Raw genomic sequence first — 18,256 nt, forward strand, 5'->3', positions numbered from 1 at the left:
GTTTCTGTACTTCAGTGGCAAAAACTGATTGTTCACTGGTTAATCTACTAAGGCATAGGAACTGGCCTTTGACAACCCCACTTTTCATGTGTCTCGGATGCAGACTTTCTTTGTGTAAATATTGATTTACAGATGTGGTCTTTCTAAAAATCTGACTTAAAAACATTGAGATGGAATGTCATATGTAAAGTGTACATCCAAAAACTCAATGGACTTACCGAAACTTCCAACTGCAAATCTTAAAAAATCAGTGGTGTGATTGCCACAGCAGCTCCTAGTTCCAGTTCAAATACGAGTAATGATGACCAGCTGGCAGCAGCAGTAGTAAAGCAGTAGTAAAGCATCTCATGTGGCAGACTTGTGCACTGTATATGGCTGTGCAGGTAAAGAGACAGCATCTAGTCGAGAACTATGGACCATGGCATTCAGGTTAGTGTTTCTTTTCTTTTATAAAACAAAGTATAATTGATGCACTCAGTGATATTTCTGAGCTTTGCTGTGTTGTGCATGGTCTATCATCACTGTTCCTCTGACATTTGCTCTTATTTTAAAATTTATATTTTTTCTTAGAAGAGTTGCTCATATTACTGATTGCAAAAGCCATGCTGAGTGCTCACTGACTCATGTTCAGTGATGTTGTAAGGCATCATATAATAATAATCACAATTAATTGTTTTGCACAATACTTTCTGTTCAGTTGCTTTATCTATGTATGTACATACTGAATAAATTCAAGAGGTAAAATTTGTACAAACTGTTAATTCAGTTATTTAACATGAGTCCATACCTTGCATTTGAATGAAAACATGTCATTGTTTTTTTTTTTTTTGCATATTATACAATGTTCTCTAAGCTTTATTACTTTGTTTTGTCATGCATAATAATTTGTGACTTCAAAGACAAATTTTCATTTGTGCAGTGGTGAGGGTGATATGGCAGCAGTATTTGCTTAGATTGCAGGACAGTCATTTTTCATCTGTAATTTTCTCATTATGTGTTTCAATGAAAACTTGTGTATTACCACTTTGGAGTTGTAGGTAACTGCCAGCTATAGGGATAATAATGCATAGACCACTGGTGTTAATGACTGCAACCTTATGTTGTCATACAGCTTTCTTGCCACAGATACATGAATTTTTAACCAAGAATGAAATGTATCAAATTATAAAGCATTATAATCCTTTTTAATAACGTATTCCCTTCAGAGTTAAACGTTGTCCTGTGTTTGTGAAAGTGAAATTGTTAGTAAGAGAAATGTCACATTTGAATCACAGTAAGTCAAGATCAAATGTGCTGTACACAACTCCTAAAGATAGGCTAGGTAATGGTGCAACTGATTTTGAAGAGGGGGCTGTCATGATAATTGGATGGTGAGGCAGTCTGATGTTATGACCTACTTGATGCAGGTAATCCTGCAGACCCAATTTGACACTGCTACGGAAAGGTGATTGGAACCTCGAATGAAAGGTACTGCTAGGTGTAGATAAATGCTGACAGGGCCTGCATGAAATCTGTGCTTGTTCCTCCTAATTATAGTACTTTCTTGAGAAGCACTTGTAGTCTCATATGATCTGCCCCAAAGTATCCGGACAGTACCCTGTTCTCTTCTTCCAAGACTGACTCCTACTTGAGTTTGGTAAGCCCGAACTAGTGTAAAAAGCTGTGCTGGAAATCCCCATGCATACCCTGGAGGACTCTGACCATTTCCAGCTGACACTCTGTGGCAGTACTCTGAGTCCTAACAATGTCATAGCACATTTTCTGCTGGGCAGCCAATGCTTTACATATTTCCTGTGTCTGGATCTACTTTGTAAAAATGTCACTGTTACCATTGTATGTTTGCCATCATCCTGAAAGTGTTCATCTGGGTTTGGAAAAACTGGTGTAGAGAAGCATGTTTTTTTTTTATCCTCTACAAGTGTGAGTGTAATGTCAGCATGTGCTTAACTTTGTGATGAACTATGTTACAGAGTTACAAGAATGTTGTGGGGTGTGAAATCCTGCCATTAAACTTAGGTACTGCTTGCCAACTGTCTCATAAACGTAGCTATATTACAATCATCATCATCATCATCTTCAGCAGTGATCTGCTGCTGTTATCTTCCAGTTTTAGTGGTGTAGTGGAGCCATTTGTTTCTGCTGCTGACCATAAAAAATTATTTGAACATTTACAAATAAAGAAATAGCATACACTGCTGAATGCATATTAAGCAGGATTGTGGGACACATATTATTCACACTGTCTTCATTGTCATTCTGTGCAGATGTGGAAAGTTTACCTGTTAATAGTAATTGTCATGTGTTTAATGTAATCATTTCTTGTCAACATTCAATTCTCTATATAAATACGTTACTGGTTTAAACAACCCTTCCTGAACAACAAGTGTTGTTGCTGCTGCAAACATTGGTAATAACCAGTGTCCACAACATTGCTGATTACTTCAGTGCCATCATCTTCTGTGTCACAGCCATCAACATACATAGAGAGGAGGTATTCCTCATCTGGTGTTAATAATTGTTATAAGACCCCCTGCAGTACTGCCATAGGCAATTGCATTCTGCCTCGCCTTGCTTCTAGAATACCCTATCATATCATTTGCCCTCTTTTTGCACTGTGCTAATTTGCATTGTATGCCATCTACTGCAGCAATTTCCAGGACAACGTGATTCCAGGCTTTTGTCCTCTCAGCTTGTTTGGGCCCCCTTTTACCAAAGAAATGTTTCCCATATTTCCTATGGGCTGCCCTGAAGATGTGATTTTTCTCATGGCTGAAGTTGTCCTTTCTCTGCCTTGATCCGTAGTTTTATATCATTACTGTACATGAAAAAAGGCCATAGTCATATACAAAAAAATGTTGATGTAATCATCACACAAAACTATATTGACCATGTGTGTGTCACCCATACTCCTATAAACAAGTTAAAACAAACCCCAAAACTATATTAAAATGCCTTTGTGCCTCACCCATACTCCTATAAACAAGTTAAAACAAACCACAAAAATATATAAAAATGCAACATTTCATTGCAAAAGAGTAAAGGTGTGCTATGCTAGTGTCTGCAACATCACAGATACATTCACAAGAGTAAAGCAATCACATTTATAACAGATTGATTCTTCCCAAATCCCCTACCATTTTCATGTATTCAAAATACTGTCACAGTTTTATTCTTCAGTGACAGTCAGAAATCAAGAAAGGACACATGTATGTTCAGTCAATATCTCATACTTAACTACGTCAGTACTTCATACACATATGCATGCACAATCACTAACAAACTAAATTATTTTATCCATGATCATCAATCATTTCCCACTACTGTTAAATGATTGTCTGCTTACAAATGGCAATTCTATACTATTCATCAAGGATATGAAAACATGTACGCAACAAAGAATTTTTGTTTAAACTGAACTTGCCAATAATAACAGTACATGCTCTAATGCCCCTACTCACACTTCAAAAACCCACCTTCATAGAGACTGCCGAAACCTATCCAACTTCAGCACATAAACTTTCAACTACCAACTGTCTCTTGTTAACTGGTCTCACCTGTTCAACCTTCCTCTAAATGATGCTGTTCATAAATTTAACAATACTTTCCTTAACATACTAAACATCCTAGCACCCATCTGGAAAATTAGGTTAAAATCTAATCACGTACCCTATCTTTCCAAAGATATGTTTTCCACCATTAAACTTAGAGACACTAATGGGAAACAATGAACAAAATGAAAATCATCTTCTCTCCTCCTTAAATTCAAAGAACTTGGAAACCTTACCAAAAAAAACTTATTATCCAAGAGAAGAAAAAATTCTATCAAGAAGCTCAATCTTCCTGCACTTCAAACCTAAAAAAAATTTGGTTCACCATGAACAATATTCTCAATCCAGTGAAACCTTTACACCCAAACCCTTCCCCAATAAAACACCTCTGGAAACAGCCATCCTACTAAGCAATTACTTCACTGACTATCTGTAAACTAACCTCTTTTGACACGAACTAATCACAAACCCCGAACCTCTCCACCACCTATCTCCACTCAACCTTCACCCTGAAACCTGTTTCCACTGCTTACATAAAATCCCTTTTGCAGAAACTTAAACCTTGTTCTCCTTCCTTTGACAAACTACTCCCCCAATTTCTCAAACATGCAGCCAGTACTATAGCATATCCCATTTCGATCATTATCAACCATTCCATCAAAGAATCCTCAGTCCCAGAAATCTGGAAATCCTTTTATATAATTCCACTTCAAAAAGGAGGAAACTCCACTGACCCATCCGATTTCTGACATATAGCCATCCTCTCCCCTCTCTCAAAAATTCTAGAGAAATGCATTCACAGACAGATTCTTAAATATCTTCTCCAGGAAAATCTCCTCATCCCCTCTCAACATGGATTTAGGCCTGACCACAGCACATCCACAGCCCATCTATCCTTCCCCCAGACTATAGCAGAGGCAAGAGATAACAATAAACTGGTGTCATGCCTATTCCTTGACCACTCCAAGGCATTCAACACTGTCTCCCACCCCAAGCTTCTTACTAAACTAACTGAACTAAATCTCTCTGCATCCACTACTCTCTGGTTCTCCAGTTATCATACCAACAAACAACAGTCTGTTATATGGCAGACCTCATGCTCACCTTTCTTACCTATCCAAACAGGTGTACCCCAAGGATCTATTCTAGGCTCCCTTCTCCTTAATGTTTTTATTAATAATCTACACTCTGCCTGCTGCACCTCATCACTGATCCAGTAAGCCAATGACTGCACTCTTATTACCCTCTCCGACAACCCTGCTGACCTTCACTCCCTCACACAGGCTTCTTTTAACATCTTTGAACACTGGTTAATCACTAAACAACTCATCCTTAACCCAAAGAAGACTAAGCTGCTTCTTTTCCTTCCAAAAATCTATGTCCAACCTTAAAACTTCCTTTAGTCTCTCTTCCCTAGACAACACCATCATTCATGCCAAACTTCTAGAAATTACAATTGATGACCAACTGAAATCTGACCATCATAAGCAATCTATCTAAAAGACCAATCGAAAACTCAAGTTACTGTATAGAAACAAAAAATACTTATCCATTACCTCTAGGATGTCACTTGCTCAAGCCTACCTCCTCTGCTGCCTACTCTATACTTCCCCTGTATTTACCCACCTCAAAGCAAATACTTTAACCAAACCTGAACAAACATACAACCACAAAGCCAGATTTGCCTGTAACTCCCCTGACAAATTCCATCACTGCCTTGCCTTAAACAACTACAGTGGCTTGAATTTCCACAACTACTCCAACTTTCTCCGCTACAGATGACACATTTTCTACTTTCCAAAGTTGCAGACTGTCCCTCCCTGTCTACCTTCCCATCCCTATATAAACCTTCACAATCTCTCTGTAGCACTGACCATCAGATACTTCACACCTACTGGCCTAATGAAACAATAGGCAGATTATTTTATAAATGCTCCATATTTCAAATTTGGAAAAAACTCCCTTTCAATTTACATTCTATCCAATATTTATTTCAGTTTTAAAAATAATTGAAGTGCTACCTTGCTACCTCTCCCTCCTGCTACTGCCACCACCCTACCTAACTTTTATTCATCTAATTACTTGACCACAACAATTCTCCTCTCCTGACTCTAACTGTAACTTTATAAATACCAGCACTGGGGCCACTGAGCAATACTGTACCTAAATCTCATCTTTTCCCTTCCTATGCTATGGTACTTCCCAGTCCCTACTCAAAACTGCATTTTTTACTATCTAGACTCTCATAAACTTTACTTCCCACCTCTCCACTCTTACCCCTCTATTTTAATTTTTTTCTACCCTTTTAGCAACTTGATGTAGTCATTAAAGGTGCTTTATGTCTTTTTTCCTGATTATTGTAAACTTACATTTTTATTACTACAGGCGTCTACCTCTTGTAACTTTTAGCTAATTTTTATGCAGATTTGTTATGCTTTGTTAATTTCTATTATTTGCATGAATATTTGTTGCTTTATACTCATTTGTCATATATGACTTGAATGAATGTAGTTTTGTATCCATGTTTACATTACTGCTTATGTAAACTCTTTCATTTGTTCTTTGTGTGGAGCTTTTCTCCTCGGGTCTCCACTGAAAATGGGTCTCGGCCCAGTTGGACTGACCCGATTAAAATAAGACAAATAAATAAATAAAATGATTACTGTATATAAACAAATAATACAAAATAGTAACTGAAGCACTACAGAGCATTGAGCACCTTACTGCAAGCAAGACTGTGAGAAATATCATTATACAAGTGCACTAATCTGTCTTTAACTGACTTTTTATAAGATCAACATTTTTACAAAATGTGTTCTCAATTCACTAGTGTAAACAAATGCATATCAAGCACAAATATGATCATTATAGTTGTGGAGTAGATAGCAACATGTAAACCCAACCCTTACTTGATAGCAAACACTGCCCTGCCAAGTAACCATAAGTACTTCCCATGCATATTAATCCAAAGGTCTACATAAGCACTTCCCATATATTTTCATTTAAAAGTCTGCATAAGCACATCCAATACATTCTGTTTTACTTCAATAAAGATTTATAAAATAAAAATTCTTCAAAGTAAGAAATTGAATACTGTGTAAAATGATGTTAGATTTATTTTCTTTTTTGTCTCTCTTCCCACACTTTTTCTTTGATTTTGTTATTTTAATTATTCATCCCGTTGTCTTTTATTAATTTCTTTCTCTCCAGTTTATGTTCATATTTTTACAGTTTCAAAATATACCTCTTAACCTGGAAAGATCAAAAATCTGGACAAAAGTCAGTGAAAAGTAGGTACAACTGGACAAAAATCGAGGTACTGATTAACATAAAATCTGCATACATAATCATGTAACACCACCTACTCTGATGGAATTGTTGGATACCAACAAGAAGCTTGAAGTCAATAAATAATAACAAATAATGGCAGACATTTGAAATTCATAATAATTCAAAATCTGTTATTCTAGCAACTATCTGAGTTTCCTGGAGCAATATCTAAAATCTGTCCCGATTTTGGTCCTTTGTATCACTATTATTTTTGGCTTTGTCCAGATTCCTTGTTCTGAGAGATTGAGAGGTATGGTGGGAAATGAACTATAAAAACATGCAGGTGAAGGGAGCATTACTTAAAAACAAAAAGCAATGGCCAAAATTGCTGTTGGGGGAAGAGGTACTGCACAAGAAATAATGATGCTAAGTACTGAAATGCAAGCAAGGTGGGAGTATATCTATTAAAACAGTTAAGTGAGATAAATCAATAATGGCCTTTCAAAGGCACCCAAGCCACAAGGTACCAAAAACAAAAGTTAAAAAATTACAAAATGGGAACTTAGTACACTGTTCACAAGCAAAGTTTCTTAATATAACCAACATATAATACAATTAATGGTATGTTTCCATTCAAATGGCACCATGTGTACCTGCAGGAGCAGTACTCAATCAGTAACACTTCAATGTAGCACAGTAGCAATCACATTCAGCATTATCAAACTAAGAGCATGACAAATAAAAATTACATATAAAACAAAACAAACTATACTGCCTATAAATGGTTGTAACATTAAGCACAGATATTACAACAGAGAACCTAACAAAACACATAAAAAAAATAAAGAAACTTGAATTACTATGGATCGTTTATATACTGCTTCTGCTGTAAAGTCAAACAAACCTAAACATATCTCTTGCATTGTTAACACCACTATGGACAATCTCTCAACTGTTAAATGTAGAAAAAAAAAGAGTAGACATTGTTTTAGAATACAAAAAAAAAGAAAGAAATAAAAAGAAAGGTACAGACATGCAGACATGTATACTTTTATTTATTTCATAACACACCCCATTCCGTGACAACCAGGAGCACAATGATGGAATCGTCCTGTGTGAACAATTTAAAGATGACAATAATCAAGAAAGAAGCATGTCTCTTTGAAGAAACTGCACAGGAGGAGTCACATGGACATTTACAAAACATGAAGACAACAGTAAACAAAGAGCATGAATGAATGTGGGTAGTATGAGTGTGTCTGTGTAGTTATTAACTACACAGGTTGATACAGACCTAGAATTTCATCTATTTAGGAAGGAAAAGCATCAGGAAAACACAGTCTAGTTGTTGCTGTTTTTCTTTTCTTTTACGTAGAGGAGCTGGGGCCAGGGAAAGAATGGTCATGGTCAAGATACACTTTCTCATTTCTTCTTGTGCAGTCATCCAGTCAAGGCCTTCACTCCACATTTCAGTTCGCTGACTCTCTCTGATGCTGCTGCTGCTGCAATCACATTGAAACAGGTAAACACAAATGGCACAGACTCAGAGAAAGTACACACCCCCCTTGAGCCATCAGACGAATTCTGACAGGCTGGCAGTCTGCTCATGAAGCTGACATCATTGTGCATACCCCTGCTTGCGATGACATCAGCAACAATTTGCCAAAAAAAAAATTTTGGAAAAAAAAAAAATGGGGAAATTTGGGAATTAAAGGGGCCACGTGAGAATTCATGGTACCCCATTATTTTTACCTCAAAACAAGTAAATAATTTAATGCAGTTGAGAGGTATGTTTCAAAATCCTCAGGACTGGCCCCAGGCACGTACGTGCTAGGTTAGGGAGTGCTCTCCCTCTGTCCATCCCTGGACATAATCACAGGGTCGGGGCAGTAGCACCAGTCCTATAGGTACTCCACACATGACAGCCTTGAAAACCTCACTGAATGGGGCTTTCGGACTTCGTTGAGGACATGGTGGAGCAAGTAGTGGACAAATGGTTTCAGCCCATCAAAGCCAAACTGTTCCAGTTGGTGCTGACAACTAGGCCACCACAGACCCTACTTTCTGGACATCTGGCTCCTCCACTGCCCCACTATCTGGCAGTGGAAACTTTTGAGGCCTGTGGCTGGGACTCTTGATTGTACTTCTTCAGCCCTTCTTCCCATACGCTTTCAACTATACCCTCTTATCTTCTTCTCACCCAAACTACCCTGTTGTATAAAAAAAATTGAAAACATGGGTGGTCTATCCTCAGTCAAAAACACTATGCCCCTCCTCTTCCACCTCCTCCAGCACAGCCCTCTTGATGTTTTCCTTCTGTGTTTCCCTTTTTTTGTTCTGTCTCCCCTTTTTCTGTTTTTTTCTGTCTCCCCCTTTCCACTTTTTATTGAGAGCATCAGGGTGTCTACATAAGGACACCCCTATATAAAACATTTTAAACATTTCATTTTTATTAATATTAATAATAAAAGATGCACAGTCTACTACTTGCTTTATGTTTTTCAAGCATCACTGGGAATAGTTGCATCCATCTACAATATCAGAAAACATACAAAGTAAAACAAAGCCTATAGCTTTTACATAGTACTTCATATGTACTTAATGCTTAATTTAAATATCTTTATGCTTTTGTCCAGGTTCCATTCATGTAGTCGAACTTTTACAAGTTCGAACCACATATGGTCAAGACCTTACGCTCGAATTTGTAAAAGTTCAAGCGTTTGAATGGAAATCTTCATAAGCGGAGGTTTCCATTTACTTCAATGGGGTGTGATCTCAGAACTGGTATATTTAAGTAGCAGTGGGTGGGGCAGCCCCCTATGGTGGGGCTGCAAGGGGGCTTGCCCCCCTACTTACAAGTTATTATTTTGTACGTTGTGTATTTTTTTTTTGCATAGTCGATGTTCTGTAACTTCAAACTTAATGGTTCGACCATTAGGTGTTCGGAGTTATGGAACTTTGACTATCTAATATAGACCCCTTTTGCCTAAGTGGCCATATTTTTCAAACCACTTTTGCTTTTCCTTATTCATTGCTAATACTTTGCACTTAACATATTTGCAAATATGTCTAGCAGTACGTCTTACAGATAATTATTACATAGCTGTAAACTCCTAGATTATGAATACAACCCTGTTCAAAGCTCCAGAGAGCACCCCTGCATTACCAGGCTATAATTCATACCACACCTTTCGGGCACCAAACCTGGACCGAAACACTAAAGGTGGAGGTGTGTCCATATTCATTAAGGATATCCAAACCTCCAAGCTAGTTGCTCAGCATAATGCATCCGAGATTATCCAAGCTCAACTAACTCTGGGCAAAATCGCAGTCCAGATTGTAGCTTGCAACAGACCCCCCACCATGCCCCAGGATTCCCACTCATCTTTTTTTGATACACTGGAAAATATTAAGGTACAACCCAACACTCTAATAATGGGTGATTTCAACTACCCTACCATTAACTGGGAAAACTACTCATGTACCAACTCTTTTGCTCAACGTTTTCTGGAAATCATCAATTCCAATGCTTTGGATCAACTTATCCACACCCCACCAGGGGCAGCAATATCCTAGACCTGGTCATCACCAACATGGGTGACCGGTGTTCCACACCAGAGGTCAGCTCCTCGTTGGTCAGATCCGACCACAAGCTAATCACCCTAGACATCCACATACTGCTCCCACCCCCATTAGGAAAACAAATGTAAAAAATGTCTCCAAAGCCAAATTCACACTTCTTAAGACAGAAGTGGCAAACTTCACGACACCCATGCAGATGGACAATAGAGGTACGACTGCTGAATCCTACACAAATGCACTTTATAAGCACTTACATGAGTGCATGGATCATGCTATCCCTAACAGAACCAAGATGCTATCCTCCAAAAAAAGGAAGCCAATCTGGTGGTCTTCTGCCATAAACAAACTCTACAACAGAAGAAAGAAACTGTTGCAAAAAAGAGTAAAATCCCACAATTGGAGGAACTCTCTGGTCAGCCTCAGTAAGAAGCTGAGATCCCTCATAAAATCCTCCAAAGCTAGTTATGAAAACAAAATTGCCACTGATTCTAAAGACAATCACAAAGCATTCTATAGTTATGTCAAATATCTCAATGGCAACACTCAGATCTGCTCTGAGTTACAGCACAATGACACTAAATATACAGAACCAACTGATATTGCCAACATCCTGGCAAATAGATTCAGTGCTAACTTTACCCCCCTCTCACCTAAAGGGCCCATCTTTATACCGGAAGAATGCAAAGTTCCTGTAATCACGGCTGCACAGGTAAAAACTTCACTCTCCAAAGCCAAGAACACAGCATCCATGGGACCTGACAGCATCCCAGGCTGCCTTCTACGTGAACTACAGAATGAACTGGCACCCCACCTAAGTACCATGTTCAATCATAGCCTCACCTCAGGCTTTTTGCCCATTGAATGGTGCACCATGACAGTTATCCCACTCCACAAAGGGGGGGGGGCCACAACAGACCCTGGGAACTACCGCCCCATTAGCCTGACGAGCCTCGTCTGCAAGGCCATGAAACGTATCATCATGGAACTCATAAACAAAGACATTGGAGATCTCCAAACTCTGGACCCCACACAGTTTGGGTTTGTAAAAGGCAGATAATGTCTCCTAAACCTGATAGACTTCTTTGAAATAGTCACCAAAGCCATAGATGAGGGTAAGGTGGTTCACACAGCCTATCTAGATCTCGCCAAGGCGTTCAACACCATCCCCCACTCTGGAATTATAGATAAACTCACTAAACTAGGTATAAATCTCTATGTCACAAGATGGGTTGCCAACTGGCTTACTGACAGAACCCACACAGTGAAAGTAGCAGACTCGAAATCCGACTTCAGACCAGTAACAAGTGGAGTACCACAGGGTTCAGTCCTGGGTCCTCTCCTGTTTGGTATCTACTTCTCTGAAGTACAGGCTAACACAGAAGGTCTTTGGCTAACTAAATTCACAGATAACTGCAAACTAGGAGCCATAATTGAAACTCCTAATGATCTGGACATCCTACAAAAGGCCTTCACTGAGACAGATGCCTGGTGTCAAAGACATGGTCTCAAGCTCAATGCCAAAAAGTGCATTGTCATCCTCTTTGGTAAAAACTCTGTACCCATGAACTACCACATAGGTGGTAGTCTACTTAACACCAAAAGTGTGATAAGAGGCCTTGAGACACAGGTGGACAGTAGTCTCTTCTTTGATAATCACATTGCCACAGTGGTCAGGAAATCCTTATACGTGGCACACCTCATCACAAAAGGTTTCTCATCCAGAAAAAAAGAGGTCATTGTTCCCCTCTACTCATCACTCATTAGACCCATTATAGAGTACAATTCCCCTTTTGGTATGTACCTCACAAGACATCTACAACAACTGGAAAGGCTGCAAAATACCTCACAAAGAGGATTACTGGCCTCAAACAGATGCCTTATGCAGACCATCTCAAAAAACTCCAGCTTTACTCCATCGCATATCGCCTAGTCAGAGGCAATTTTTGCCTAACATACAAAGCTATGTCAAATCCAGAGCTGTTGGACATGCTCCACTTAAAGAAATCCCATTCCCTCCAAGCTACATGATCTAGGGACCTAAACTTTGTCACCACAATAAACAAAACATACTGGAGGGATAGATTCCTATCCCAGAGACTTCCCATACTCTGGAACAGACTACCTATCTTTGTCAAACAGAGCTCCTCATTAACACTATTCAAGAAAAATCTTGATGATTGGATGGGTAATAGGAAATTTACCTAGATCACTTCTGTGGTTCTGCTTGACAGGGGCACAGGAAAATAATTTTCTTGGGTGGCGAAAGCCAGGGTACCTTTTTGGCTAGGCTTCTATAGACCATAGGGCCAATAACCTAGTATCTACCTATGAACCTATGAATCCAATATATTTGAAAAATGACTCTTTACACAGAGATAGACAGAGCAAGAGAGAAAATGATGCATTGCTCAGTATTGGAGTGAGAGGTTTAGCACTACTGAATCACCTGAGAAACCAGAATTTGTGCAGCAAAGGAAATATTTATTGTTTTTTCTATTTAGCAACTGAGTCCTACAGAAAGTATGAAGAACTAGTGAGGTACATATTCCTGCAGAAATGGATATCGTCTATCGAGTGGACATGCACCGTGGGCAAACTAAACTCAAATAAATAAAAATAAATACAGACAAACCATCATCAAACAAAGATAAAGCCACAGAAGCAGTTATACAATGAGAGGTGATTAATATTCCAAAATGTGACTGATGACCATTTTTTCAAACATGTGTGCTTATTGCATGCAAAGTATTACCCCATGGGGAAAGGTCCAAGAAAGAAAAAGGTAGCCAGCATGTTTCCTCTGCCATTGTCATACCAACCTTCACACAAAAAAATAAATACCCCAATAAAACAAAATATAGGTATTAAGTTAAAGATAAAAGTTATCATTAGTGTCTCACAAAAATTTGAGTATCACATCTAAGTGCATTATGCACCAATCATCTCTCAAAAAATGTGTCAGCAACTGTAATAATACAGATGTACAGGGAAATCAAGATCACATACATGTATGCAGGAATGCAAAGTAAATGACTGAGGGATGCATGAACAATATAATTTGTGAAATGATACAGAACAGAATTGAAATTCAATAACAATGCCATTATTTAAGAAAAAGTAAAAACAATCTTTTTTTAAAAAAATAAGCATATTGTATAATACCAATAGCTGAATTCATGTGTAGGTAATAAAGATTTTCCCATGTCTGTTTATGTATTATCTCTCAACGTTGCCCTTATAGGTTCATAGGTTGATACTAGGCTCTCTGCCCTAGGGCATTTATAAGCCTAGCCAGAGTATGTTTAGCTTTCGCCACCCTTTTAGATTAGTTGAATGTGCCTGTGTATAGTAGGTCACAGAAGGTAGCCCTTTTAAGGTTTGTTTATTGTACCTCTGTCAAGCAGCGAAACAGAAGAGATCCCAGGGGTAAACTTATGATCTCCAATCCATTCGTCAAGATTTCTCTTGAAGAGGGTCAGTGAGGGGCTCTGCCTGACATGGATTGGGATTTTGTTCCAAAGTGAAGGGAGCCTCTGGGATATGAATCTGTCCCTCCAGCATGTCCTATTTACTTCTGTGCTGAGGTTCAGGTCCCTGGAGCGTGAAGCTCTAAGGGATTTAGATTTCCTGAGGTGAAGCATGTCCATTAATTCTGGGTTGGATATGGCTATATACGTCAGACACAGATCGCCTCTGAGTAGGCGGTACGCAACTGAGTAGAGCTGGAGTTTCTTTAGCCGAATTGCATAGGGCATCTATTTGAGCCCCTTGATCCTCTTGGTGAGATACTTTTGGGGTCTTCCAATTGCTGCAGGTGTCGGGTAAGGTACATCCCAAATGTGGCATTGTACTCAATTATGGGCCTGATAAGTGATGAGTAGAGAGGCACAATGACTTCTCTTGATCTAGATGTGAACCCTTTCATGATAAGGTGGGTTATATAGAAGGTCTTACTAACCACTTTGGCAACATGGTTGTCAAAGGAGAGATTGATATCTACTTGAGTCCTCAAGTCCCTAATTACTTCTTCCGTACTTAATGGATTACCACCTATGTGGCAATTTGTGGGCACTTTGTTTTTTCCAAAGGGGATGACTATGCATTTTTTGGCATTTAGCTTTAGGCCAGCTCTGGCACCAGTTATCCGTCTCTGTGAGACCCTTTTGGAGGATGCTTGTGTCAGTCGGAGAGTTGATTATAGCACCCAGTTTGCAGTCATCTGTGAACTTGGTCATCCATAGTCCACCCATGTTAGCCTGTACCTCGGAGAAATATATACCGAACAAGAGAGGTCCCAGGACTGAGCCTTGTGGGACACCACTTGTAACTGGTTTAGAGTCTGACATGGCACCTGCTATTCTGACCATGTGGGTTCTATCCCTGAGCCAGTTTGCAACCCATCTTGTGACATAGGGGTTGATATTTAAGCTGGTGAGCTTATTTATGATGCCCGAGTAGGGTATTGTGTCAAAGGCCTTTGCGAGGTCCAGGTAGGCTGGGTGAACTACCTTCCCTTCATCTATGGCTTTGGTAACTGTTTCAAAGAAGTCAACCAGGTTCAAGAGGCCAAGATCTGCCCTTAATGAATTCGAATTGACTAGGATCCAGTGTCTGGAGATTCCCAATGTCTTTGTTTATGATTTCCATGATGATACGTTCCATAGCTTTGCAGACCAGGCTAGTCAGGCTTATAGGGCGATAGTTTCCAGGGTCTGTTGTGGCACCACCTTTGTGGGACCACTGTTGCTGTACACCATTCCTTGGGAACATATCCTGTATTAAGGCTGAGATTGAACAGTGACTTTATATGAGGGTTTAGTTCTTCTTGGAGCTCGTATAAGACACAGCCCAGAACACTGTCTGGTCCCATTGATGCTGTGTTTTTAGCTTTGGAGAGGGCAGCTCTCACCTGTGCATCTGTGATCTCAGGAAGGCTACACTCTGTTGGGATAGACATTTGCTCTTTTTTGGGGGGGTTTGCACTGAACCTTTCTGCCAGGATGTTGGCAATGTCTGTGGGTTCAGTGAATTTTTTGTCATTTTGCACTAACTCAGAGCATATCTGGGAGTTGCCTCCCAGGTTTCTGACATAACTAAAGAAGGCCTTGTGATTATCTTTAGTGTCTTGTGCAATTTTTCTTTCAAAGTTGGCCTTAGAAGATTTTATGAGGGATCGTAGTTTCTTGCTAGTACTGATCAGTGATGCCTTCCCTTTTTGGGATTTTGCTCTGTCATGTAGTAGCTTTCTCCTTCTGTTATATAGCTTATTTATGGCCGTGGTCCACCAGACAGGCCTCCTGCCTTTGGTGGAGTGAGTCTTAGTTTTATTTGGGATAGCATGCTCCATGCATTCCTGTTGGTGTCCATAGAATGCTTTTGTAAAGGATTCTGCATTTTGGGCCGTATTGTCCACTGGCCCGGGGGCTTTGAAGGATTCCACGTCAGTTTTGAGAAGTGTGAAGTTTGCTTTTGAGAAGTTCTTCACCGTGGTTTCCTTGGCTAGGGGTGGGGACGTAATATGGATGTCCAATGAGATTTGTTTATGGTCTGATCTTACAAATGAGGTGTATACCTCTGGTGTGGAACATAGAGACTCTATGTTGGTGATGACCAGATCCAGTATTTTTTCCCCTCTTGTGGGAATGGTGACCAGTTGTTTCATAGCATTTGAGTTTATAAATTCTAGGAACCGTTGGGGGTGGGTGTTTGGGGTTGTGTAGTTTTCCCAATCGATATTTGGGTAGTTGAAGTCACCCAATATAATAGTGTTTGGAGAGACCTTCATATTCTCCAGTGTTCTCAGGAAAGCCGAGTGAGGTTCTTGTGTTTGGGAAGGTGGTCTGTAGCAGGCTACAAACTGAAAGGCAGTTTAGCCCACTGTTAGTTGCACATGGATGGTCTCCGAAGCTTTGTGCAGTGCCACTAGCCTGGAGGTGTGGGTATCTTTGATAAATATGGATACTCCCCCTCCTTTTGTGGTTCGGTCCAAATTTTGGAGCCGGAAAGCATGGTATGAAGTATAGCCTGGTAGTGCTGGGGTGCTCTCCGGAGCCTTGAACCAGGTTTCTGTTACTGCACAGATATCGATATTCTCCATATTGAGGAGAGTCTCAAGTGTGTGCATCTTGAAGTTTAGACTTCTGGCATTGAGCAGCATTACCCTTAGTTTTTTTTCTTTGTGTTGTCTATGGGGGGTGGGTTTGTCTTTTGAGCCTTGCCTAAAAAAGGCACTATGGGGGAGGCAAGAGCCTTAGTCAGTATTCAAAAACCCAGGGGTGACAGGTGTAAGCCGTCCCTAGCGAAGCAACATGGCTTGTCGAGCATGTCATCCCAGGCTGACAGACACTGGATCCCCTTTGAATGACACCAATACTTTAGCCAATTGTTAAAATTGATCATTTTGTTTTTATACTGTGGCATCATTCTTGGTGAGGGTAAGATGCTACTCAAGGTCAGGGTCATACCGGCCTGGGCTACATGATCAAAGAGCTCCTGTATGTCTTTTTTCATGTAGTCCAGGGAGGTACGTCTCAGGTCATTCACACCAGCATGGACAATGACGGACTCATACTTGTACTTGCTTTGGAGTGACCCTAGTGCTTGTGTTATGTGGCGGATCCTGGCACCCGGCAGGCAGCTTACGGTGACCTTCTCCTTGTTCAGCCTGGTGAGTGGGATGTCAGTGTGTCTGACAATAGAGTCACCTATTACAAGTATATTAGGTGTGTTGTTTAGCCTTAAGGGCTGTGACTGTGTGGCACACTGACTTTGTGAGCTATGTGCTACGTGGATATTGTTTTGTGGTAGGTGTTGCTTGGATGTCTGCTTTGAAGGTCTCTGCTGCTTAGTCAGATTTTTATTTAGAGCCGCCGAGTATGTTTTTGTGTGTTTATGTGTTTGGTTTACTGATGCGATAGGTCTATGTGAGACTGGATTTATGGTGTGTGTGGTTACCTTCTCCTCCTGACAGGCTGTGCCAGTACTGGGTTGTGAGAGCTTAGCCTCCAGTTTGGCTATATAGTTGCATCTCTCACATATGTTTGAGCTTGTTGAGAGGAGGAGACGGTGGTCTGTATACATAAGGCAGTTGTATCATTGCCTCAAGATTCCCGGATTCACCAGCTGGACTCGAGAGTAAACTCGAAAGTGACCCTTGGACATGCCTGAATAATATAGCGAACTACTTATCGACTGATCAGAAAGAACCAATAGGGAGCAAGTGCTTTGAAGGAGTATGAGGATGTAGTGCTTTAGTTTGTGTTTACCTATGAGATTACTTATATGAGCAAGTGCAGGGCTTTAGAATGAGAATAGAGTGCTTAATTTGAGATTTAAAGCAGTTCTAAGGGAAAAAGTGAAGAGTAGACTTTGTGGAGCCGGGAATAGTTTAAGCTTGTTTAAGCGGCGCTGCCCGACGCTGCTCTGTGCGCAAGACCGCGCTAAAAGAGGGTTGCAGGGTTTTAAGAGATAGAGATCAAGGAGTTTAGAATTGACCCAAAATGGCCAATACAACTACAGCTTCTAGGCAGTAACCACTGCTACAGGGACAGGCAGGCTGTTCAGTGTTAACCACTGCCACTGGTGAACACAGAGACTTCCCTTCAGTCCAAGCAAGCACTGGCCTCCAAGAAACTTACGAACAGTTCAGAACAGCAAATCTGTAACTGAACTTTCTTAAATTTCAGAAAGTGGGAAAAAGCAAGATTTTTTCTTTTTTTCTTTTTTGTTTTAGTTTAAAGGTAGCAGAGATATACAAGTAGCAAAATAATTACAACAGTGCAATAAATGACCCCACACTTCAGTGCTAGGCCAAAGTCAGGTAAAATGCAGTTTTAAGAGAAAAAAACTATTTTAAA

Source organism: Protopterus annectens, chromosome 17.part0 (assembly GCF_019279795.1).
Source record: "Protopterus annectens isolate FY-2018-M chromosome 17.part0, PAN1.0, whole genome shotgun sequence".
Taxonomy (NCBI): domain Eukaryota; kingdom Metazoa; phylum Chordata; order Ceratodontiformes; family Protopteridae; genus Protopterus; species Protopterus annectens.